General features: G+C 42.5%; 1 long non-coding RNA gene across 1 annotated transcript in view; it reads left to right on the top strand.

Moving 5' to 3' along the window:
* The window catches only part of LOC144774086 (uncharacterized), a 68,156-nt gene extending 49,637 nt beyond the window's left edge, over nucleotides 1–18,519 (top strand). The window contains exons 4-6 of the long non-coding RNA XR_013600093.1: nucleotides 17,029–17,166; nucleotides 17,892–17,984; nucleotides 18,465–18,519. This is a non-coding gene — a long non-coding RNA (uncharacterized LOC144774086). The remainder of the gene's footprint in view (nucleotides 1–17,028; nucleotides 17,167–17,891; nucleotides 17,985–18,464) is intronic.
* Nucleotides 18,520–26,078: the final 7,559 nt, after the last annotated feature.

Consider the following 26,078-nt stretch of genomic DNA (forward strand, 5'->3'; position numbering starts at 1 on the left):
CTCTAGAAATGGTTTTATTATTATTATTATTATCCTGAAGTCTGTGATGTGATTCTGGCAGCCAGGCGTCCCTCCACGAAATCGGTATACGCCTGAAGGTGGAACAAATGTGTGGCATGGTGCACAGCAAAGGCTGTGGATCCACTCTCTGCCCTCCTTTCTGAGGTTCTCCTCTTCCTCCTTTCTCTTGCCCAGCGTGGCTCTGCCCTGGGCACTATCAAGGGCTACCTCTCTGCCATTTCAGCCTTCTTGAGGCTTCCTGATCAGCCTTCTCTTTTCAAGTCCCCTGTTGTAAATAGATTCTTGAAAGGCATCACGCACATGTTTCCTCCTGTTCCTTTCGTGATGCCTCAGTGGGACTAGAACCTTGTTCTGACCTATCTGACCTGCGCTCCTTTTGAGCCACTTCACAATTGCCCTCTTTGTCTTCTGACTCTTAAGACTGCATTCCTGGTTGCCATCACCTCTGCCAGGAGAGTGAGTAAGCTCCAGGCTCTTTCTTCAAAGCCTCCTTTCCTTTCTGTCCATCCGGCGGGCAAAGTTGTTTTAAAAACTCGTCCATCTTTCCTGCCCAAGGTGGTTACGGCCTTTCACATCGGGCAGTCCATCACCTTGCCCACCTTCTTTCCGCCTCCGCATCCTTCGAAGGAGGAAGAAAGGCTCCACCGTCTGGACCCAAAACGTGTGCTCTCCTTCTACCTAGCTCGCACATGCCAGTTCCGGGTGGAAGACCAGCTCTTTGTTGGTTACGTGGGCGCGACGAAGGGATGGGCGGTGCACAAACGAACCATCTCTCGGTGGGTCATGTTGTGCATCAAGGTCTGTTACTCCTTGGCTAGAAAGGAGCCCCCTGTTGGGCTGAGGTCCCATTCCACTCGGGCCACGGTGGCTACAACTGCCCTGGGTCGGGGAGTCCCCTTGCAGGACATCTGTCAGGCAGCTATGTGGGCCTCGCTGCACACGTTTGCTAGACACTACTGCTTGGACAGCCAAGCCCGGAGATATGGCTTTTTCGGCCGTACTGTCCTCCAGGACTTTCTGGTGTAATCTTGGTTCGCAGACCCACCACCGATGTTGGTATTGCTGGGGTATATATGGGGTAGTTGGAGGAGCAAAATGACCAGCTGGAGTGGAGTTCCCTTACCAGGATTATACTTCAGACAAATCATACAATGTTTCACCACATTCTCTGCACATTTCAGTATTCCAGCATTCTGCCAAACTGGAGCCAACAACTTGCATATTCCCTTCGAACTTATGTGAGCCATTCCATGAGCTATTGTAACCACTGGGAGCACATACGCATCAGGCAACAACCATCGCTGGTGTTCTGACAACTCAACCCAACAACCTGTCGAATCCAACATACCCGTAGTCTCTCTCCAAACACTCACTTCTTACTCAGTCGCTTCAGCCTGAATCATTTTCACACTTTCTATTGTGTCTTGACACATTCCACCAGCCATAACCCAATTAGCTGGGCCTGTAACATACATACGGCTCATCATGTCTTTCGCCTAAGTAGGTCACTTCTTGGCGACAATATTGCAACTTTGAAGGTGACACTTTATGACGAAGGTCAGACAAATACCGCAACAAAGAAAGAGTAGCCTCTTTACAAATCTTTTCATCATCAGCAGTAATCAACAAATCATCGACGTACTGAATAAGAGTAGCACCAACAGGTAACACAAAACCGTCAAGCTGAGTTTTCAACGCTTGACTATAGATGGAGGGACTTTCACAATAACCTTGGGGAGCTCTCTTAAACCGGAAGCTTCGGCCTCCTAATGAGGAGCCAAAAATATCCCTACTCTCCTCAGCAATAGGAATACTAAAGAAAGCAACCTGGGATTTTCCAGTAATCTACTAGAACGTTGCGGGGCTTAGATCTAAGATACTTCTCCAGTCCTGGATAGATGTGATTAACAGGCATAAACCAGCCTGCCTTCAAGAAACCTGGGCTATTGACCCAATTCACATCCTGGGTTATAAAACCTTTCATATTACTGCCAGTCCGTCTACCCATGGAAGATCTAAGGGAGGCTTAGCCATCTATATCTCCAACCAAATTTCATTTCTGATTAATAAAGTACCTTTGGTGTCCCCAACTTACCAAATCCTTAAGCTCACCCCTGACAAAAGTTCCAATTACTATTTTGTTAACATGTATAACAACACCTCACCCACTGACTGTGTAAAGTCACTGATCGAAATCTCTTCATACCTGCAAGATCAGAAGGCTAAGAATTCACATATGCAATGTTATGTTGTGTGGGGTGGGGATTTCAATGTTTATTTATGTAGTGACTACAAAAAAGGTATTTGTGGGCTCCAGGACGAGCATGATCTTCCCATCACTCACTTTTCTCACTCTAGTATTGGGATTGGTTTTAACAACTGTCTTTTTTCACTAGCCCTCGAATTTGCGAATGAACTAGTGTGTCCTGCCGCTGAGTTTAAACCAACCTTTCACGGCAGAGGTCTCACTACTACCATTGATTACATTCTTTGTTCGCAAACTTTCAACACCCGTTTAAATTTTTTTACAACCGGTACTGATCCTTCTAGTGATCATTACTCTAACAGTATCACTATTATATTCAACTCAGCTCCCTCTATTCACCCCAGGGACAGTCTTTTAACACAGCGCTCTCTGGAGATGAGTAAAACTAATGGTTTTACAGTAGAATGGTAAAAAATTAACCCTATCGAGGTCACCAGTAGCATAATCCAAAAAACCCTTCCCTCAATATCAAACTGTTTGGTGGAGTCTTCTTCTCCTCAGCTGATCCTTTCAAGCTTTGCTAACATCCTAGAAGCTATTCGGCTGGAGCTTACCCGCCAACAAAAGAAAAATGATAAGGATTCCCGGGGGTGGTTTGACTCCCATTGCCGCAAGGCCCTTAGCGCACTTAAACGTGCATTACATAGCCAAGATAGAGACCTGGCCTTAATAGCATCATTAAGAAAGAATTACAAGCTTGCCCAAAAAACTCGTAAACAGGAATTAAAAAACAATCTTTGGGCTCAACTGCATGAGAGTGCCAGGAACAAGGATTCCACGTCGTTTTGGCGAACAGTTAGGTCTCCCTTCCTAGCGAACGATACAGCTGTCCGCCACCTAGACGTGGCTGTTCCCGCTGAAAAATGGGTTACCCATTATTCAGAGATCTTTGGGGACTCCCCTTCAATACTTGACACTATCAGTTCTGAGGAGACAGTCATCACTAAGGATAACATTTATCCTATTGACCTCCACTTCGACCTTGTGGAGGTGACTGCTGCACTGACTTCCTCAAAGACCGGGAAAGCTCCCGGCCCGGATGGAGTCCCTCTCGACATCTTTGTGAGCAACCTAGATTTATGGGCTCCTATTGTCACGCAAGTGATGTCTGCAGCTTCACAAGTCGGTCTTATTGATTCCTGGTCCTTTTCCGTGCTCCTACCCATTTTTAAAAAGGGTGACCGCGACAACCCGGCTTGCTACAGACCCATTTCCCTCTTGGACTCGCTGGGTAAGGTCGCTGGGAGACTAATTCTGGAACGTCTCCAGGATTGGGCTAAAGAGAAGAAGATCTTAACAGACCTACAGTTCGGGTTCCAAGAGGGATTGGGTACTGTTGAGCAGGCCCTAAACCTGACACTACTCATGGGCAAATACGCTTGGGCTAAAGGCGGTAAGCTATACCTGGTCTACTTGGACTTAAGCTCCGCCTTTGATTGCGTAATTCACTCTAAACTCTGGGAGATTTTGTATAATTTGGGCATCGATCCTCCACTCCTGAAATTCCTTCGTGAGCTCTATTCGGATGCCAAAGCACGTGTGAGATATGGCATAAATGGTGAGCTATCGGATTCTTTCAACATCACAAAAGGCGTTAGGCAGGGGTGTGTCCTTGCTCCATTTCTATTTAATATTTATACAAATGGACTGGAGCAAGCGATGCTGGTAGACAATAAGGATCTTCCCTGCATAAACACCCGGCCAATTCCCGCATTACTGTACGCCGACGATTCAGTCATTCTAGCGAGAACACCAATCCAACTCCAGCTCCAACTGGATAAGTATTGTCAATATATGCTTTCTCTTGGTTTAAAAGTCAACAAATCCAAGACCTTTGTTATGCAAATCGGTAAGAAAGCTTTAAAATGTAAACCTCTTTATATTGACACTACTAGGCTAGAAACTGCCAGAAAATATCCATACCTAGGGATCCTTATCGATGACCGTATGTCCTGGAAACCTGCCACCTCCAGTAAGACACTGCAGTTTCAGCGCACCACAACGGCGCTGTCCTCTTTCTCAAGGAAACTGGGCAAACCCGCTCCTGCTGTACTAATGAAAATATATCAAGCTAAATACCTGAGCGTGGCCACCTATGGAGCGGGTGTATGGGGCTATGCTCCTGTTAATGAGCTCCAAGTAATTGAAAACGATTTTCTAAAATATGTATTAGCCCTTCCTCGCAGTGCCCCTAACTACGGTAGCCATGTTGAGCTCGGTTGGGATTATCTTTCTGACACCATTAGATACCAACCGATCCTCCTCTGGCATCGTATTTGGACTAAGGACCAATGTCTCCTTACTCGGTTGTTAATCACCGATTGCTTGACATTGGTTCATTGGAAAAGGATCCCCTGGCTTTTGTATGTTTTTAACTTTTTGAATGATTTGAATTGCCCAGCGTTTTTCACAAATCCTGTCTCACTAACGTCTATACCAAGAAAGACTCTGAAGAATCTATGTGCCACCCACTTAAGAGAACTACGCTCGTGTTCTGAAATCGGCAAACAAACAAATATCCATTTAATGATGGCACAATCCTCCTATGGTATTCAACCATATCTGTCTTTTTATTTATCAAACTACGATAGATATGTTTTTACCAGGTTTCGGTTTGACTGTTTTTATCGTCTTGTTTCGTTTCCTGAGCCCCTAGATTGGTCCAGCGAACTAAGCAGATGTCCCTGTGACGATTGTTCCATCCAGTCCACTTTGCACGTAACATTATTCTGTAGCCTGTATGAGACCCCGCGTAAACGCTGGTTGGTCCCACTACTTCGACAATTCGGGCTGAGAAGATGCAGACCTGCTCTTTTGGCATTACAGTTTTTAGATACTCCATATGTTGCCAAATCTATAGCTTGCTTTCTAAAGGCTTGCCTGAAAATTCGCTCTCTATTTGCTGTTTCTGCATCTTAAAATATTCTGTTTATTGTGTGTATAATTTTCATTCTTTCGCCACACAGGATATCATTGTACAGATGACCTTTAGAAAGATTCAATTTATGTTTCTGTATATACCAGTCAATATTGTCTTTTTAACTGCTGTAAAACGTTTTATAATGAACTTTTATGATTGTAAATTCAATCGAAATAAAGTTTGATTTGATTTGATTTGAAGAAAGCATTCTTCAAATCGATGACAGAAAACCAAGCTGCCGAAGCAGGAATCAAAGTCAACAAAGCAGTGATATCAGGTACCACAGGAAACTGTGGCACTACTATCTTATTGACCTCTCGAAGGTCGATCACAAACCTGTACACAGGTGGCTGAGAAGCATCAGTACGTTTAAGGACGGGCAAAACAGGACTGTTACACACATTACCTCTCGTTTCCTCAACTACACCCTTCTCAACCAGATCATAGACAATCGCTAAAAGAGCTCTCTCACCATCACTCGAGATCTTGTATTGGGGAATACGAGGTAGCCTAGCATTTGACTTAAGGGTGACAACATAAGGTGGAATCTGCAAAAGACCAACATCATTTGGACCTGTAGCCCAAAGTGTATCAGGAAGCGAACGCAATTCCAGTGGTAAACAATCCTTAGACAAATACATTGGAGAAATCACTTTCTTACCAAGGGTAAGTTGGTCTCCCAAAGGAGAACAATGCAATGTCGCATATAATCTTTTCAGCAAGTCCAAACCCAACAGATTCTCACCACAACCAGTCGTTAAAATAAGTGGAGCTTCCAATTCACAAGGGCCAATGGTAAGGGACAAAGGACTAGAAACCGGATTACGAACTGGGGCGCCTGAAAATCCTACTGAAACATTGGTCAAGCCAGACAAAGGTGCGCCAGGAAGTTTAAAGTGCATAATAGAACTCTTCATCGCACCAGTATCCAAAAGAAAATGTTCTACCACACCTGATGTAATCACTTCAACATAAGGTCCACTCTGATCTACTGGAACTGACACTACTCCCTCACTTTGTCCTTGGCTGTCCTAGCAATCATTATAACCAGCACTCTCACCTTCGACATAGTAATCCTCAACATAATACTGGGCAGACTGACCACTCGGAACATTCTGTCTGTCAAAATAATTCGCAGAATTCTGAAGGGAAGAGGAACGCTCATTCTGGGGAAACACACCACGTTCCCTACCCCTAGGAGCTTGCTGAAAACTACCACGACCTCTCTGAACAGATACACCATTTGCACGCTGTAACAAAGCCGGGCAACTATTCTTGTAATGACCTTCCTGTCTGCAATAAGCACACTGATTAGGGCCAGGAAAGAATCGCTGAACATAGGGCTCAGGCTTCTGTAACAATCTCTAAAATTGTGGAGGTTGCTGAAACTGAGGCTGATTCTGACGAGGCGGATAAGCTTGCTGCAAAAGAACTTTCGTCTTTAACTCTTTCGTTTTCTTCTCTACTTTATCCTTCTCATCTTTATCCCTATTCTCGTAATATTGTGCAGTAGCCAATATCTGGGCCGACGAAGAGACAGCCCATGAACTCTGAGTCCTTTAACTTATTAGAAAGTTCGGGAAGGAAATTAAAGACAAACTTTTCCACAAACAACCTTTGACCACCTTCCGTACTCATATCCTGACCACTATGATCAATAAACGTCTCTTCAAACCTAGTGAAGAAATCAGATACACTCTCGTCTTTCTTCTGCTTACATGCTGCTAACTTATCCCAATTTACTCGCAAAGCGGGCATCATCGTTTTCATCAGATTAATAATTCTACCTGGTAATTCTGAAACTAAAGGTTCAGGTTTAGCACCTCCCTCCTGTCTACCATCTGCAGCAACAATATTCGCCCAGGTATCACCTAATTCAGCAGCATGATTCTCGTGACGAATCTTCGCCCACAAAGGTTGAGGGACTACATTACCCATCAACATATCGATGTCAGCTAAATTCATAATACACGCTTCAACTGTCTGGGACAACTCCTTGTAATAACCAGCAGGATTCTTACGAGGGTCAGGTAAGGTCTGCTGAAGAGCCAAGACCTCTGCTCTCTTCCAAGGGACATGTACCCATACTCGCTGAAAATGAGCCGGAGCGGCCTGAATACCCTGATTTACATTAGCCTGAACTGCTTCTTTCCATACCGGAGGAACTTCTCTCATGGGATACTGTCTCGCTTTTCTTCTAACAGAGGAATCAGGTTCGTACAATGTCTGAGGCGGAAGGCTAAAGCTAAAAGCCAGTATCGTCTCTATGGCACCTGTAATATCAGATTCCACTATCATCCCTTTAGCAAAATCCGACTGAACATCAAGTAGTTCCTGCGGGATCAAACCCAAATCATTATCTTCCCATTCCTGACGCAAAAACATACACATCACATTAAAAACATACCTTTGCTTAGGCGGCTCCCACTGAAAGAAAACATCCATAACCGCTGGCAAACTATACCTTGAGGCATTTATAATCCATTTACGAGCCAACAAATCCAACACAGCCCGTTCCTCGGAACCACGAAGCTGACTACGACTCTGCTTACGCTCCGAAACAGGGGTCATATTCAGTGACCCAAACAATGGTGACAACAAATTAGAAACAGTTTCCGTCATTCGTTTTCGAACAGAAGGAGAAGAAGCAGACATAAGAACAGGAGAATAAGTATTTTGAGGCAAAGAAGGTGTAGGGACAAGAACAGTAGAAATCGAAGATGCAGAAGCAGAAGGCAAAGGAGTTTGAGGCAAAGCTGGTAGCAAAGCTTGCGACCCTAGAGTGGGTTGCGCAGGAGGAGGCAAAACCATCTGTGGAGCACCGGGTGGCTGAACAACAGCAGGAGGTTGAACAACAGAGGGTGGAACAACCGGTGGTAATAGAGGCGCAGTAGCACCCAGCACATAGGGAGGTGGCAATCTCAGTAAATGAGAGATCAAAGGATCTTTTTCAAAGTCTTCAATCACTTTTGGAGGAGAAGACGGCAAGGCCGGATAACATTTATCTATGGCCATACAACGCTGTCTATCTAAAACTTCACTCGCACGCTCTTCTCCATCTTCCTTAAACTGTCTAGCAGCTTGTTTAATTTCTCTCTGTTTGGCTTCCTTACGCCAAAGGCGGAAAGAGTCAAACATTGCAGGCCGGGCTTTCTTCTTAAATAGCTTAACTTCTAGATTGTCTAAAATCTCTGTTTCAAAACTACCATGTGGGGGCCATTGCAAAACACCATCCTTTTTAGTGTTGTGGACCCATACTTCATTATAAGTAATGGGGCCCACTCCGTGTTTAGAATAGAGCTCATAAATCGGAGTTCCAACCGGAGGTATCGGACATGAATCCTCCAATCGGGAATCCCTGTTACTACCACAAACAAACCAATTACCAAATTTACCAAGACCAGGCATCTTGCTCACTAGTCTGGTGTCAAACTTCAAAGGGAATCAAAAAATGATACACTCGTAAATATACAAGCCCTTCGGCTTTGGGTACTGCAGCAACCAAATCAAAACCAAGGAACCAGACAAAGTCGTGGGAGCGACCCACTTATACTTAACCAAATATCTGTCACGCCACCAGAAGACCGTCTATCGTCTCTCTTTACAAACATCAATCGGAGGGTCCAAGACAAGGTGACAGTCAGGGCAGCAGTCCTTCGTAGCCGTTGGAAAGCGGGGAGCCTCGCAGAAAAGACCTTCAGTCCACGTCGACATGCAGGGGTCGATGAAGTGGGGGCCCTCCTCCAGAGTTTCCTCACGTGGCTCCTCGTAATCTTCGGGCTTGGATCGGTACCACTGAAGTCGCCCCATGTTGGGCGCCAACTGAAGAACTGGAATTTCAAGTACCCAGCGACGCCAGGGACACGCCCAAAGTCCTCTGGGTTCCCTTACCTTGGTATACAGAGACACGGAATACTTCTAGGTGGCGTCAGAGATCAAATTTATTAGCTGCAGCTAGTAGCAGAAATCCCAGCAATACAACACGGTGTACAACTCAAGAAACTGCTCAATTTTACTAAGGTGAGACATCCCTATTTATACACAAAAAGGTACATTTAAAATGCACGCCCCTGCACCAAAATTCAACCAATAGAAAATACATGACATCACACAGCATCATATAGTAAAGCTCATTTTACAGTGTCCCAACCCACAAGTTAATATTTAGGCATATCTAAATAATAATCTGTAAGGCCCGGACAAACCCTTAATTGAAAGCGTAACCCATGAAATGAAGAAACAGTAAAGAAAAGTAGTTTCAGATAATGTGCAAGATAACAGAAACGTAAAGAAACTTAAAAGTTAACAAATGTCTTGAATGGTGATTGGGAAAGTGGATAACGATCTTGCAGGGAAATTGGCTTGGCAGGGTCAATTCCAGATGAAAGGCCAGCTTCTGAAATTAACTCCAGCGCACGAAGGAAACCTTAGTTAATGTACACATGACCCACAAAAGGTCAGACTGCTTTGCTCGCAGACTAACTTCTGAGGCCTACGTAAAAGGCAACACCAGATGGCAGTCACGACGCATGGCAAAAACCCATGTTTAGAAAAGAAAGTCGTGCACTTTAAAAGCACGCAAAATCACAGAACCTCACCCATACCTCTGTTACTCAGTAGTAGTGGATCACATTGAGTTCTACACAAACTGTCAAGATACGAATGTTCTCAAACTGTGTGTAAGCATGCCTGCACACTTCATTACTAAACGCGTAAGTATAAGAGATGCCACAGCTGCATATCTCTTATGGCTCCAACGTGCGAACATCATTCCGAATAACACACACAGTATCCAACATAACCTTGATGTTTCATGCTTTTACTATACACACTAAAGTAGCGATGCAGTCTACAAATGTAGTATATCAAATTATTCCCATATGAAGCAAAATACTCACCCTTCTTAAAACAATATTGCAAGTGCGTGTTGTGTGCAAAGCAGAGCAGGAAAACAAAAATGGCATTTAGGCTTCTAATAAACCTATGCTAACTTAACACGGTGTGAGTGCAAGGCTCAGCCCACAACACATTTCCTTGACCAAAGCACATAATATAAACTTGGGCAAATTACGAACGCAGAGTCCAAGCCTAAAAAGCAGAGTCAAGTTCAATTTTGCAAAATAAATTATTTGATCTTTGATAAAAAGCAGTAACTAAATAATATAGAATAGGTAGAAAAATCAAACCGTCTTATTTCACCAGCGTATAAGCACAGTATGTAGCAACAGCCTCCAACAGGAAGTCATTGTTCTCATCTGAAAACATTTCAGCCATCCAATTCAATAGTGGGAATGAACATACATGTTCCTCAACGACCGGAGCCTCTATCACCATCGGAGGAAAACTCGGGTCATCTTCAATGTAACTGCGTGCCAAGAAGTCATGCGCCACTGCAAAAACATTCCAACGTCCCAATATTCCATGTATCACTGCTAAGGCGATAATCCCGTCACCAGAACAGAGCAAGTCATGAACCACTAAGGGTCTCATCTTCTGGTCATAATCCGTGTTGGGAGACACCGTACTGCAGAAACACAAATTCAGGGCCCAGTCGAAATCACAGCTCAGGCAATGGAATACAGGTTGAACGCATGTGAAAAAGGAGAATCGAAACGATAATCCATAAGCTGCACGCAACGTTGCAAGAGGCAGCGCTCCATAGTAACTAAGCATTCGGTTGCGGACCAGCAACAACCGGGAAATATTGTTGTCTGCTGCAAGATGTGCATCCATATTTAAGTAAACAAATTAATACAAGCACACCGGCAACTAATGTGAGCATTAAGCACAATTCATCAAAGATGCTGGAAAAAATTGAATGAAAAAACACAGACAAGACACCAAATATAGTTTCTACAGAAGTCACAAGGTCAATGCTTATAACTTTAAAAAAGTAAGCTAACCCCCTACTCGAGGACGCATTAAAGATAGTCTAAATTAACTCCCTAAAATTCCGGGGCACGTCTGTATTTAATAAAGCATACACTTCTGTGCGGGTGTTTGCTACATGAAGGACAAATGTTTCTCTAGCAGATGTAAGAGCGACCTCTTTTTGAGACAATAGTCCTCTTATACGGCTCATTTGGTTGACTCTTCTTTCAAGGTTGGAATCGACGGCCAGATAAAAACATCCAGCTTCCCATACAGAGGAGTAAACACAACTTTTTTATAGCAAACCACACACTCAGTTGCCGTAATCATGTAAGCGATGCCTGCTAACATCGCACAATAAGCCACACAGCTGAATTGGATCTCCAATAAGTGACCACTTCTAACTATTCTCATAGCGCGCCCTGTGCTCTGATTTGACAGTGAGAGAGTGATCGCACAATAGTTTCTACTGCTAATCATTCTCAGCATACGCTACGAATACGATAAAACGGCGATAATTTTAACACCGGTCCTTGATAATATGCCCCGAATTTTGTAGCGCGCCCTGCATCGCAAAATGCGATGCAGGGCATGGAACGAAGGGGCATATTATCAACAACATAAGGCGATACATTATCGCCGCTTTTATCGGCAGGAAACTGCCGATAAAGCGGCGATAATGGGCTTGATAATAGGCCCTTGTAAATTCCCAGAGCAGCCCAGGTTCTGGTGTTAACCTGGGCTGCTATGGGAATTCACAAGGGCATATTATCAAAGCCATTATCGCCGCTTTATCGTCCGTTTCCTGCCGATAAAACCGGCGATAATGTTTCGTCTTATGTTGTTGATAATATGACCCGAAATTCGTTTTATTAAGTTAATTGTTTACTTACCTACAATTATCCAGATTCCGTTGTTTATCACCCCCCACGCTGCCCCTCCCCCACCCCGCCTGTCCCACCGCAACTCCCTCCAAGGGCCGCTTCTGGGCTTGATAATACGCCCTTGTTAATTCCCATAGAAGCCCATGTTAACACCAGAACATGGGCTTCTATGGGAATTAACAAGGGCGTATTATCAAGACCATTTTCTCAGTTTTATCGGCAGTTTCCTGCCCATAAAACATCGATAATTTTAACACCTGTCCTTGATAATATGCCCGTCAGTGCCATATTATCAGTAAAGGGCGATACATTATTGCCGCTTTTATCGGCAGGAAACTGCCGTTAAAGCGGCGATAATGGGTTTGATAATAGGCCCTTGTAAATTCCCATAGCAGCCCAGGTTCTAGTGTTAACATGGGCTTCTATGGCAATTCACAAGGACATATTGTCAAGACCATTATCACCGCTTTACCGGCAGTTTCCTGCCGATAAAAGCGGCGATAATGTATCGCCCTTTATTGATAATATGGCCCATAATCCCTTAATATACAGAGACGCACAAACTGATATTAAACAAAAAAAATAACAGCATGCATTATAGCACAACACATTTACTACTATAAAACGTTTAACAGCGGACGAATATAGGGGCATATTATCAAGACAGGCGATAACCTTATTGCCGCTTTATCGGCAGTTTTCTACCCATAAAGCGGCAATAATATTATTGCCTGTCTTGATATACCCCATAATTCCTTAATGTACAAAGATGCCCCGCACACACTCCCATACAACTTATCAACTCACCTTTCAAATTGATTTGTAGATTAAGAAGAATACCACTCACACAGTGGATATTCTTGTACAGAATCTCTCTAGTGTTTGCAGCAGAACCGTCAAATGGAACATTTTCTCCTCTCATTTTACACATACATACATATCAATAACCAATTAAAATCCTGCACACATTAATTCAAAACAAAACGCACATTTCAATTGATTTAACATTCCAAACCTTTCCAACTGACATAACTTTCCACCCTACCCCCAACAGATCATGCAAAACTCAACTGTCAACATAGGTCAAAAGTTCAGCACTATATAAAACACTGCTCCTCAACAAATTTAGACTATGGATAAGCACTTACTTATAAGTACCAATAAAGCAAAAACGTCTCATTACAAGCAACAAATATATAAACACATAAACTTGATAAATATCTCTAAAAGATTTATTTTTAATTCATTTTTCTTGCTTACGTACCCTAATGGAACAACTTCCAAAATTCGCACTGTACGCGCACAATAAATATACCGTAAAAAAATAAATAGCATACATCACTCATTTTTTACAATCATCGGACACCCCATCCACCAAGCCTCAAATATAACGTTCAAGACCGTAGGTAGAGCCCCAAATCCACCACGGTACCAACCGGCTCCCTACATCATTCTGGAGCCGGAATTGCTTTTGGTCAGAGAAACTACCTTACATACTGCTCTCTCAGACGAAAAACAATCTGCTTTCCTACTTCAAAGAGAACTCTAGCCCAACCATAGCAAACAGCAGACTCCCACGAATAGGCATCCTATAACACTACAAGAGCCGACCCTCGGAGACAGTGCTCCCCAGAGCCATCAAAGGCTCAACAAAGGCCATCAAAGATTTTGAACTTGCACATCATTGTAAATCCCCCTAAGCAGTCCTACGGGATCAGGAAGTCCTATACCAAATAGCAAACTTTTCCGATCAAACTACACACTCAATCTACACACATATACAAATAAATAAAAAATCACATTTATTCCCACATTAAATTCAAAACGAAACACATTTATATTGCTTGAACTTTTGCACCCTTTCCAACTGACAAAACTTTCAACCCTTCCTCCATTCCACAATCTGCCAGTTACCATAGAAACACTTCAGGGAACACCTAACTCAGCACACAGGTGAAAAGTTCATCATACATTGTTGCAAATTAGAACAGCAAGTATGCTTCCCTTGAGAATATACCAGCTTATTTTATGTAACGTTCTTTGCTAACACTTATTCTTAACCAATAAAAATCAGCCTTTTAAAACACAGAAACATTCATCGTAGCTTAGTGCAGAATATTCTCGAACAACTAATCAATCCTTTTCTTTTTTCAAAACTGCATGTTGTCCACCATTTTAGAAAAATCTCACTTTTCAAACTGCCACTTCATTTACAGAGACCTTCATAGTGCATCCAGACCTCTCTCCAAGATGCTTGCAATGTGGATTCCCGAGCACCCCATCCCCCGAGGCTCAAATCTAACGTTGCGGACCGTGGGAACACCCGCACGGCCTCCACGATCCCAGCCGGCTCCCCACTTCCTGCGGGAGCGGGCATTGCTATTCCTCACAGAGAGCAGCTTACATGCTTACATTCTAATTTCAAACATGATTTCAACACTTTGTTATACATTTTATAAAATAATAAAGTACTGCACGCTAAAGCAGAAAAGTCAGCACAATTATGATAGAATACAAAATGGAAAATAAAAAAATATACTTCTACACTCAGCAAACTCGTAACCAGAGTAATGAAATGAAATGAAATAATGAAATGAAATGAAATAGGGATTTATAAAGCGCATGGCTGCCCTTGAGCGTCCCAGCGCTAATGACAAGGTAGTGGCAGAGGAGGAAAGATCAGGGAAGGAGCCAAGTTTTCAGACCCTTGCGGAACTTGAAATGGTTGGGTTCCGCTCGCAGGGTAAAGGGGAGAGAGTTCCACAGTTTGGGAGCGATGAAGGAGAAAAGACGACCTCCCGAGCGGGCCTTTTTGATCCTAGGTACATGTGCCAGATGGAGATGAGCGGAGCGCAGGTTTCTTTTAGTAACATGATGTCTGATGAAATGTTTGAGAATGGGTGGGCCGTTGTTATGGAGGATTTTATGGCTCAGACAGAGCGTTTTGAAGTTGACCCGCTCCTGCACCGGGAGCCAGTGGAGAAGCCTTAGGGCTGGTTTTGCCGAGCTCCTACGGGTGGTGCCTGTTAGCAGCCTGGCTGCGGAGTTCTGTACGCCCTGAAGTTTGGCAATTACTTTCTTTGGGGCGCCGTGATACAGGGCATTACCGTAGTCGAGTCTGGATAGTAAAAGACTCTGGATGATGAGTTTCCTAGTGTCTTGAGGAAGCAAAGGCAGGATTTTGCGAGTAGTCCTAAGAATACCGTAGCATGCTCCGGCGGATTTCCTAGCTTGGGTTGTGAACGAGAGCTCCTGGTCTAGCCATAAGCCCAGACTTTTAATAGAAGATTTAGGGGTCGGAGCTGGACCCATACAGGAAGGCCACAAAGAGTTTGGATTAAAGTGGGCTGGGTTACCTAGTACCATGATCTCCGTTTTCTCGCCGTTAAGCCTAAGGTGGGATCGGTCCATCCAGCGTGAGATGTCGCAAAGGCATGAATAGAGATTGTCGGGGGAGTGGTCAGGTTGGTTAAGAGATACTACAAGCTGCGTACGTCACTAGCTTGAGTCCATGAGGGGACACAATTTCCTGGAGGGGTGACATGTAAGCATTAAAAAGGGTAGGGCTCAAAGAGGAGCCCTTGGGAACGCCACAGGGTAAGGGAGTGGAGTGAGATTTAGAGGATCCCTCCCAAATTTGGAAGGATCGGTTGCGGAGGAAGGATTCCAACCAGGCTAGAGCCGGCCCTGAGATACCTAATGCCCTTATTCTATGGATCAGGATGTGATGGTTCACGGTGTCGAACGCCGCGCTTAGATCCAGGAGGATCACTGCCACTGATCCTCCTGAGTCCAAGATTTTGCGCGTTTCTTCCACGACAGCCATTATGGCTGTCTCCGTGCCCTCACCTGGGCGAAAGCCCGTTTGGGAAGGGTGGAGGAGGTTGTTATTTTCAAGATAGATTGAGAGCTGCTTGTTGACAAATTTTTCAGCCGCTTTACTCACTATGGGCAAAAGGGAGATGGGGCGGTAATTACCCAGATCTGTTGGGTCGAGATGTGGCTTTTTCAAAAGGGGCTTCACAATGGACTTTTTCCAGCCTGGGGGCACAATGCCTTGAGTAAGGGAAGTGTTTATAAGTTGGACCAAAGGTGGGAGAATAGTTGGTGTGACTGATTTAAGAATATGGGGGGGGCTGGGTCACGTGGGGAACCCCTTTTGATGGATGAAAAAATAGGGAGAAGGTTCTCTTCTGTGGCGGGGAGAAGGCGTTCAGACCGGAGCCGGGTTGTAACTGGGTGAGAGGCAAAGGATCAGGGGAATTTAAACAGTTTAATTTAAAAAAACACCCTACCACAACTAGTTTTTCAAACCCATTGTACAATAAAATGCGTCACAAAATAGGTCACATACATGGTGACTCTATAACATCACATAGAAAAAAGAAGGCCACTCTTACGCTACCAGGAAAACACAACAAAAGTAGAAGGCCCAAACTTCCATTGTAGTGATTTCTTAGTTGCAGGTCTAGTTGTCAGATCGACACACACACTCCCTCATGGCTGGTATATACCCACACCACACCCATTCAGCACATCCGTCAATACACAAGTGACCCTATCTATAAAAAAGAGGGAGCGCACGTGTTGTACGCCATTTTAGACTTGTTTCCAAAGCACCGAACAAAGGACCCACTACCACATGAGTGGCCTCTTTGGTCACTGAGTTAGTGGCGCCCGAAGCACTGAGCGGGTGAAGAACCTGCGATGATGATGATGATGGGAGCACGAGTATGTCGTAAACCATAGAGGTATCAAGACTCGGCAACACGTATGAGACTTCTTTGTTAGAGATCGTGACTACATCATGGAGAAACTCGTTTCCACAAAAGGTGACCAGTGACACTTGAGTACGCATCAGAAGGAGTCAAAGGGTTGTAGCTGACTACATACAAAAATGCGACTTAATATTTTAGACAAACGCACTCCTATATAATGTAATAATTTACATACTTAATTTTTTTTCCCAACAGCAGTAAAGTTTTTATAATCGCTGAAATGTCCGGAATATATTCACGCAACTCAGTTTACGATGACTAATCAAAATGTCCTTTTGTTTCCTTCAGCAAACATCCTTCAGAAACAACCACGGCCTATCGAGCAACAGCAATGGAATTGTCTGCAACGTATTGAATATACTTTGACGTATGGAAGCAGAGTTCAAGTCGAGTGGTGAACTCCGGTGGCCGCACTGTTTATACAAGGTAAGCCCAGCAGCCTACATATACAATGCCTTCATAGCAATGCATTAGAAATAAATCGGCATATTTACAATGCCGTTATGCCACTTTTGCATCAGTAACGCAGTAGGCACTTCCATATAGACACCACTTGAACGCAGCACCAGGTACACTGCACTCGTAAAACTGTAGTGTTACCTTTATTTGTGAAAGGAGAGACAGCCATATTATCAAGCCTTGGCGACAAAATTATCGCCACTTTATCGGCAGGAAAGTGCCGCTAAAGTGGCGATAATGGGTTTGATAATATGCACTATGGAATTCCAATCGAAGCTCATGTTAGATGTGAAGGACATCTAACATGAACTTCGATTGAAATTCCATAGAGCATATTATCAAACCCATTATCGCCACTTTAGCGGCACTTTCCTGCCGATAAAGTGGCGATAATTTTGTCACCCAGGCTTGATATTATGGCCCAGAGTGCGTAGTGTACAGCAGCTTCTCTGTGTAAAATCTGTAATTACCTCCGAGCAGTGACAACAGGTAGGTTACAACAGTCTGACAAACAGATATACAAGCTTATTACGCCACTTTTCTGTCACTTTTAACATGGGTAAAGTGACACAAGGAGTTTGTAAATCTACGTCTGACTCCAGACTCTGCGAGACAGTTTTAATGTTCTTTTCTCTCTCTTTCTCTCTCTCACTCTCTGTGACATAATTTCTCTTTCTCTCTTAAACTTATAGACACTGCTGTCTGCTTGGACGTGTAGAAGAACAGCCCAACTGAAATTTTGAAACCCAGTGGCCGAAGCATTTGGCCGCACTGTTTATACAACGGTGAGCACAGAGGCCTAGATCTACAAAGCCTTCATTGCAAACCATTAGAAATAAGTCGGCATAACGGGGGTCAGTAACGCAGTAGGCACTTCCATATAGACACCACTTGAACGCGGCACTATAACAAATGAAATGTACCAAGTACACTGCACTCGTAAAACTGTAGTGTTACCTTTATTTGTGAAAGGAGAGACTGCGTAGTGTACAGCAGCTTCTCTGTGTAAGATCTATAATTACCTCCGAGCAGTGACAACAGATAGGTTACAACAGTCTGACAAACAGATCTACAAGCTTATTACGCCACTTTTCTGTCACTTTTAACATGGGTAAAGTGACGCAAGGAGCTTGTAAATCTAAGTCTGCCTTTTCAAGAAAAAATCTCGACTCCAGACTCTGTGAGACAGTTTTAATGTTCTTTTCTCTCTCTTTCTCTCTCTCACTCTCTGTGACATCATTTCTCTTTCTCTCCTAAACTTATAGACACTGCTGTCTGCTTGGACGTGTCGAAGAACAGCCCAATTGAAGTTGTGAAACCAAGTGGCCGAAGCGTTTGGCCGCAATGTTTATACAACGGTAAGCACAGAGGCCTAGATCTACAAAGCCTTCATAGCAATGCATTAGAAATAAGTCGGCATAACGGGCGTCAGTAACGCAGTAGGCACTTCCATATAGACACCACTTGAACGCGGCAGTATAACAGAACTGAAATGTACGAGGCACACTGCACACGTAAAACCGTACAGTTACCAAAACTTGTAATGCTTCAGCTCATTTACTCACATCTACATAATTCTAAACTCTAATTTTCTTTTTTGTTTTGCAGATTACCAATCGGACATCTTTTGGAGTCCATTTAACAATTTGTTTATAATATTGTTTGTTGTTAAAGTTATTTTTCTAGCTGCTTCTATTATAGTTATAATTGAGTTTCGTTTACATTTATTGTTTTAATAAAAGTTCATTAAAAAAAACTACATACATCTTTTATTTTGTGGGGAAGGGGTATGACGGTCCACAATAAAAATAATGTTGAAATACTATAGTAAGATATTCAAGACTAGGATTGAAAACTACTGAGTTCTAACTAACAGATATAATAAAAATAATGGTGGAAAACTACTAAAATGGCGGTTGACGGAGTACGTAATCAACGTTTGGTGCCTCGGCACTACCTTTCAAATAAATATAGAAAAAATATGATTATCAATATATATTACAAAAGTACAGCAGCGGATGACACACACGACCCGGGAAAAGAAAGCGACAAATTTACTACCTGAAATAAAGAAAGGTTTGCTTGTTGAACTTGAAGTAAAAGAAAAAAACGTGGGCTTCGAAATGAGTCTCCTCATGCGTAGAGAGAACAACTGCTACGAAAAAAAAGGAAACCTTTACATACTATAATAGAAATGAAGGGGCATATTATCAATAAAAGGCGATACATTATCGACGCTTTTATCGGCAGGAAACTGCCGATAAAGCGGCGATAATGGGCTTGATAATATGCCCATGTGAATAACCATAGCAGCCCAGGTTAACATCAGAACCTGGGCTGCTATGGGAATTTTACTAGGGCCTATTATCAAGCCCATTATCACCGCTTTATCAGCAGTTTCCTGCCGATAAAAGCAGCGATAATGTGCATATTATCAAGGACCGGTGTTAAAATTATTGCAGTTTTATTGGCAGGAAACAGCTGATAAAATGGCGATAATGAGCTTGATAATACGGCCTTGTTATTTCCCATAGAAGCCCATGTTAACACCAGAACATAGGCTTCTATAGGAATTAAATAGGATGTATTATCAAGCCCACCCTCCTAACATTAATAAAAAAAAAACAGACAATGCAGGTACCCGGACCTGGAAGGTCATTGTATATATTACTGCCTTAGAAAGGTGGGGTTCCCCGCGACGTGTATGGGGAGAGAGAGAGAGAGAGAGACCTCACTCAAAACATATTTTTTTTTAAAATAGACCCGAGGGGTGCCGCTCCCGAGACTGCGGGGAGTAGGACCGTAACCCCCCCCGCATACTTCAAAATAAAACCAGAGGAGTGCCGTTTCCCAGTGCTCGGGCCACCTTACATGCCCCCATTATGCCAAAAAATTGCCCCGTAATTTGCCCCCCACCGGGACCTAATGAATAAAATGGACTTCTAGTTTTTTTCACCTTTTCCACCGTGTACAAGTACTGCACGAGTACCCCGCCATTTTTTATTTCTTATTTCTCAACTTTATTTTACTGTTTTCTTGTGACTTGGTTCTACCGAGGCACAAGATGGCCGCCAACACTTCCTCGTTTCGAGTGTTGACAGACAGTTCACAGCCAATCAGCATGCAGCTCGCGCTCGTAATTGAATGGATTTCCGTACGCGTGCTGCACTCCGTCTCTAGATATCGCTATGATTTTACTTGTAATTTTCTCAAAACTACTCATCGGATTTACACCATTTAACAAAAAGCACAATCTGCGAACCAAACTCTACCTCTGCCAAATTTAGTGTAATTCCGTTCAGCCGTACGGGCTGTAGCCCTGTCTAAAGATCCCTATGGAAAATTGCATGGGGAAAACACGTTTTGGGACCCCCTTTTTTCTCAGCCCCCACTTGACAAATCACCCCCACACTTTCATGGAAGGAGCGAAACCGAGCAGGCCATTTTCTTGGAGAAATTCACGAAGATTCGTCCACCGGCCCCAAAGTTATTCCAAACAGAATGTTGTGCATTTCCTATGGAAACTAGGTCCTAACTATAACTACCTACTGGCGACCGCCAGTAGGTAATAAATACATATATGTAAATATATGTACATACATATACAGGTGCATGTCACGAAACTAAAGTTTATACATACACCCAAATATGTATGATAACCTACATATTTGTAACTATGCAGCCCCATAAAAGAATCCAAGCTAAAAAAGGGACAAACAGCCAGAAACAACTCAGCAATACTTGTATAGTAATAACTTACTTAAGACAACTTGTAATAGAGACCATCCACCCAAATGGCTTCATACAAGAATCTTTTATTTTCCAGAACAAGGAAATAAAACACAAGTAATTGCAGGCAGTTTGGCCCATAGGCTGCATAGGAATTACTGTCCTTTTTTTTTTTTTTTAAATCTTTTTATTAATAGTTTTTGTTTTTCTCATGGCACGACATTGTTATAAACAAACTATATCACAAAGAGAAAATAAACACAAGAAATAGTGACAAACAGCAGACCATATTCTCTAAAAAACAAAAAAAAGAAAAAAATATAATCAAAAGAATATTCCATTCTATTATATTCCATAGCTTCACTTACATACAGTTAAATCATACTCAACTATCTAGTTTTTATGTCTCTCACATTTTTGTTGTAGTAGCAATTAAGGTACAATATATCTGACCCTAAATCATCCAATTTTAACTCACAGCTGATTTTATTCTATTCTCCATCTTTCCAGCGTGTAATGGGGTCCCAAATTAACCTACCCAACTTCCTTCCCCTTTTCCCTTTCCGTGCATAGATCTCTTTCTCCAGATTATATATTGTTATTAATTTTGCCAACCAGTTATGAAAAGTAGGGGGAATAGGGTCGATCCATGCAGACGCTATACATAATCTCATAACTGATAATGCTACAAATAAAAATTCCCTCCCCCTTCCTATTGCAACATCCTCCACATTTACTCCTAATAGTATTGTTCCTGGAGTTAAGACAATTTCTGATCCTAAAATGTTATTTATGAAGCTTTCTATACCTTTTTTAAATGAATCTAGATGAGGACACGTTGAAAATACATGCTTTAGATCAGCTTCCGGACTTCCACACCTCTAGCACTTAATTCCCACCGTACCTCCCCATTGTGCTATTCTTACAGGGGTATGATATAAGTGGTATATTGTTTTGTAATGTTGCGCCTGTAATGGTGCCGAACATAACAAAGAATATCCCATTTCTAAAGAGAGACCAAAGCTTTCCCCACTAATTTTGAGATTGTCTTTCCATTTTTCACTCCATTTATCATAATCATCTTGTTTTGATTTTATCAATTCAAGGTAAAACCTCCTAATAGTGCAGTCTTCCCCTGATTGAACCACTTTCATAATCGGGTCATGCTTAAAGCCCAATGGACCCCCCTTTTTACTCAGCAAGAAGCTCCTAATTTGTAGATATTTAAAAAATTGTCTAGTGTCTAGTTTAAATTTAGCCTGCAGTTCTGAAAATTGAAGAACCCCTTGTTCTCCAATTACATCCCCCATACTTCTAATTCCCTTGTTTTCCCACTCATTGAATGTGGACCCCGAGAATATCTCTTTCGGAAGGTTTGGATTATTTATAAATCTAGTATATACATTATATCTCCCCAAACCTACTCTTTTTCTAAAGCTTTCCCAAATTATATAAGCTGCTATTAGCGTCTTGAACTTTGTCCTTTTGTAATAACTGGCCTCTGTAAATTTCAGAAACACATTCTCTACTTCCCTTCCCAAGGTTAATCCATAAATTGCCAATGTTCCATCTTCACTCCATCCTTCTGACTCTGCCCCTCCCAGCAGACCAGTCATATTTTGAAGAGCTGCCGCCCAGAAATAAAGCCTTAATTCTGGTACTCCCCAACCTCCCCTCTCTCTCGGAAGTGTCATAAATCTTAGGGCTCTTCTCGTTTTCCCCTTTGCCCAAATAAATCTGTTGAATATGTGCTGTAGTTTTTTAAACAATTTGACATCGAATATTAAAGGTACTGCTCTAAATAAATATAAAAATGTTGGGAGTACCATCATTTTTATTATATTCGTCCGTCCCACAATTGACATGTGCAAGCGGTCCCACCTGTCCAGATCTTTCTCCACTTTCTTAATTAAAGGGGAAATATTCTTCTCTACTAGGGAGTCCAAGTCTGCCAAGATAATTACCCCTAAGTACGTGCCTTCCTGCGTCACTCGGTTATCAGTACAGATACTATAAGAGTTTTTAATTATCTGTGTTTTAGAGGTATTTAATTTATAACCTGATATCTTTCCGAATTTAATCGCCTCTATTTCCACATACTCTATAGATTCAGTAGGGTTGGGAGTGATTACAGCGATATCGTCTGCATAGGCTAAGATTTTACATTGCCCAATAAGTGTTGTTAAAGGTGTAATCATCTCAGATGCCTCCATTCGACGAATTAGTGGGTCCATGTATATAGCAAACAAGAGGGGTGAGCACGGGCACCCCTGCCTTGTACCCCTTTTTATTCGGAATTGCCCTGTGTTCCCAGCATTCACGCGTAAGGTTGCTACCGGGTTTAGATATAGAGTCTGTATTGCTTTGAGATATCCGTTTTTAATACCTATTCTCTCTAATGCATACCAAAGATAATCCCAGGAGACCCGATCAAATACTTTTTCTGCATCAAGTAGCATTAATGCCATCGGGTCTCCTGTAACTGTTGTAACATCAAATAAAGTTATTACTTTGCGTATGTGATGAGTAGTCCCTCTTCCCGGTATAAATCCATGCTGTACACTACTAACTATTTTGTGAATTACTCTGGCAAGTCTTGTAGCTAATGCTTTAGAAAATACTTTCACATCTGTATTCATTAAAGTGATGGGTCTATAAGATCCTGGTTCCTCCGGATTTTTCCCTTTTTTCAGTATTACTACCACCTCTGCAGTCCCCCATGATTTAGGCACTGATTCACCCAATTGTGCTAACTGTATGATCTTTATTAGCTCTTCTTCCAAGATATCCCAAAATACTTTGTAGAATTCTATAGGTATTTGATCAGGGCCCGCTGCTTTCCCTGAGGGAAGTTTCCATACTGCCTCCTTAATTTCCTCTATCTGTAATATCCCTTCTAGTTCATTTGCGTCATCCTCCTCCAATATGTCTAGCGGGATGTCTTGAAAATACTCCTGCATACTTTCTTTAACTCTCCTGGTGTCTCCCCCGTTAATTCGTCATCATATAACTTCTCATAAAAAGTCCTAAATATTTCCCTTATTTCATTTGAATCTGTGTATCCCTTGCCTGTTGTGTCTCTAATTTCTCTCACTGTAGCTGCTGCTTCTTGCTGCCTTGTCCGGATAGCCAGTACTCTCCCTACTGACTCACTCAGTTCATAACACTTCTCCCTTTTCATAGTATAAATTTTAGCTGCTTTGCTAGCTATATCACTCTCTGCTTCGCCTCTTGCTTTCACGAGTTCTATCAAGGCATTTTCTATTTGACTTCCAATGAAAACAAATTTTTCTAGATCCTCCTCTGCCTTCAGTACTTTTTTAAATAGGTCTAAATTCCTCAACTGCTCTTGCTTCCGTTTATAAGAATTAAAACTCTTCGTTTCTCCCCGTACCCCTGCTTTAAATGCGTCCCAGATCACCCCCAATTCCGCACTGTCCCTATTATTGAAAAAAAAGTCCCTAATCCATGTATTCATATGTTCTATATATTTATCCTCTTTTAACAGCCCTCTTTCAAAAGTCCAGTTTGTGTATTGTCTTGCATTTGTTTTTGTTGCTATTGTGAGTACTAAGGGATTATGGTCACTGAGGATCCGTGGCAGCCTTTCGATATTTGAGTTTGATAAGATAGTACTTGACACAAAAAAATAATCCATTCTTGCACAGGTTCGGTGTGGGGCTGAATAATAAGTGAAACCTTTATTATCCAATCTCTTTTTCCCCCATACATCTGAGAGGGCATTATTTATGACTAAGCTATGTAGTGCTTGGTTGACTCTCCTTTTCCTGCCTTTATACTTTCCAAAAGAGCCCAATCCTTGTCCATCTGCCCCATTTATGTTAAGATCGCCTGCCAAAATAATTTTCGGTGCCCAATTAGCTAACTCCACATCTAGAAATTGAAAAGTGTCGGGGTCATCCTCCGTTGACCCATAAATAGTTACAAGCGTTGTCCATTCCCCATCTATCAGACACTCAACCATGGCCCATCTTCCCCATTTATCATGTGCTTTCTTCCTAGTCAGGATATTTTTATTTTTAGCTAAGATAGCTACTCCTCTTTTTTTAACCCCTTGACTAGAGTCGATTAATAAATGAAAACCTAAATGACTCAGTAAATATGCTTGTGTGACCATGATATGTGTTTCTTGGATACATACAAAATCCACGTTCATTTGTTTTAGGGCTACAGATATTTTAGATCTTTTATAAGGATCATTCAGACCACATACATTCCACGTTACACACCTAATAACCATAGCTTAACTTATGATATGTATACTCCCTAACCATTATTGTTATCCAACACCTTCTAACCATTTTAACACCATTATTTCTTATCTTACTTCTTTCAGGTCTTCGCCTCCCTACCCTTTCTCTCATTTCTGCTGTTGTCTCTTCTAAGATACATCTCTCTAATCTGTGTCGTGCCGTGTCCTGTGCCACCCCCAGTTCCCCCCCCACTCCCCGCTCCCCCTTTCCCCCCCTCTCTTACTGGCAAATAGGTCAATCCTGACCTATGTGTGACAGCCGAGCCCCCCCCAGGGGATATTCCCTCAGCCGCTCCCCCGTGATCCATCTCTTTAAGCATTCATTCTAGGTGTAAAGGACTCGTCCTCTTTTTTTCTAGAGTTTTATTTCTTTGTTATGGAGACTGTTTGTCTTATGCCTTCAATCCGATCGGATTGCGTATTCCGTTCCCTATGTGTTCTCTCTTCTCGGAGAAAGGTCAAATACTCTTGTGCCACTATTTCAGAAAAAAATACTCTAAACTGCCCATTACATCCTACTTTAAGGCGAGAAGGAAACAACAAATATACTTCACACCCTACGTTTTGAAATGGTATTATAAGTTGCCTCATGCGCCATCTTCTCTCCACTGTTGTGTGGCAAAAATCCGGGCGAGCAAAGAAAGTTATGTCCTTATATGTTCGCTTCTTTATTGGTTTAGCCTTCATAATTACCTCCTCTCTTAGGAGATAGTTTCCCACATATACAAGAATAGCTCTTGCTCTTGAACCTGCATTACCCTTTTTCTGTGTAAGGGGGAATCGATGCGCCCGTTGCACTTCCTTATCCCAGTCCCAGTTATCCATCTCTGGAAAGGCACCTTTCAGTAATTCCAGCACAAAGGTTCTTACGTCTCCT

Source organism: Lissotriton helveticus, chromosome 1_1 (assembly GCF_964261635.1).
Source record: "Lissotriton helveticus chromosome 1_1, aLisHel1.1, whole genome shotgun sequence".
NCBI lineage: Eukaryota > Metazoa > Chordata > Amphibia > Caudata > Salamandridae > Lissotriton > Lissotriton helveticus.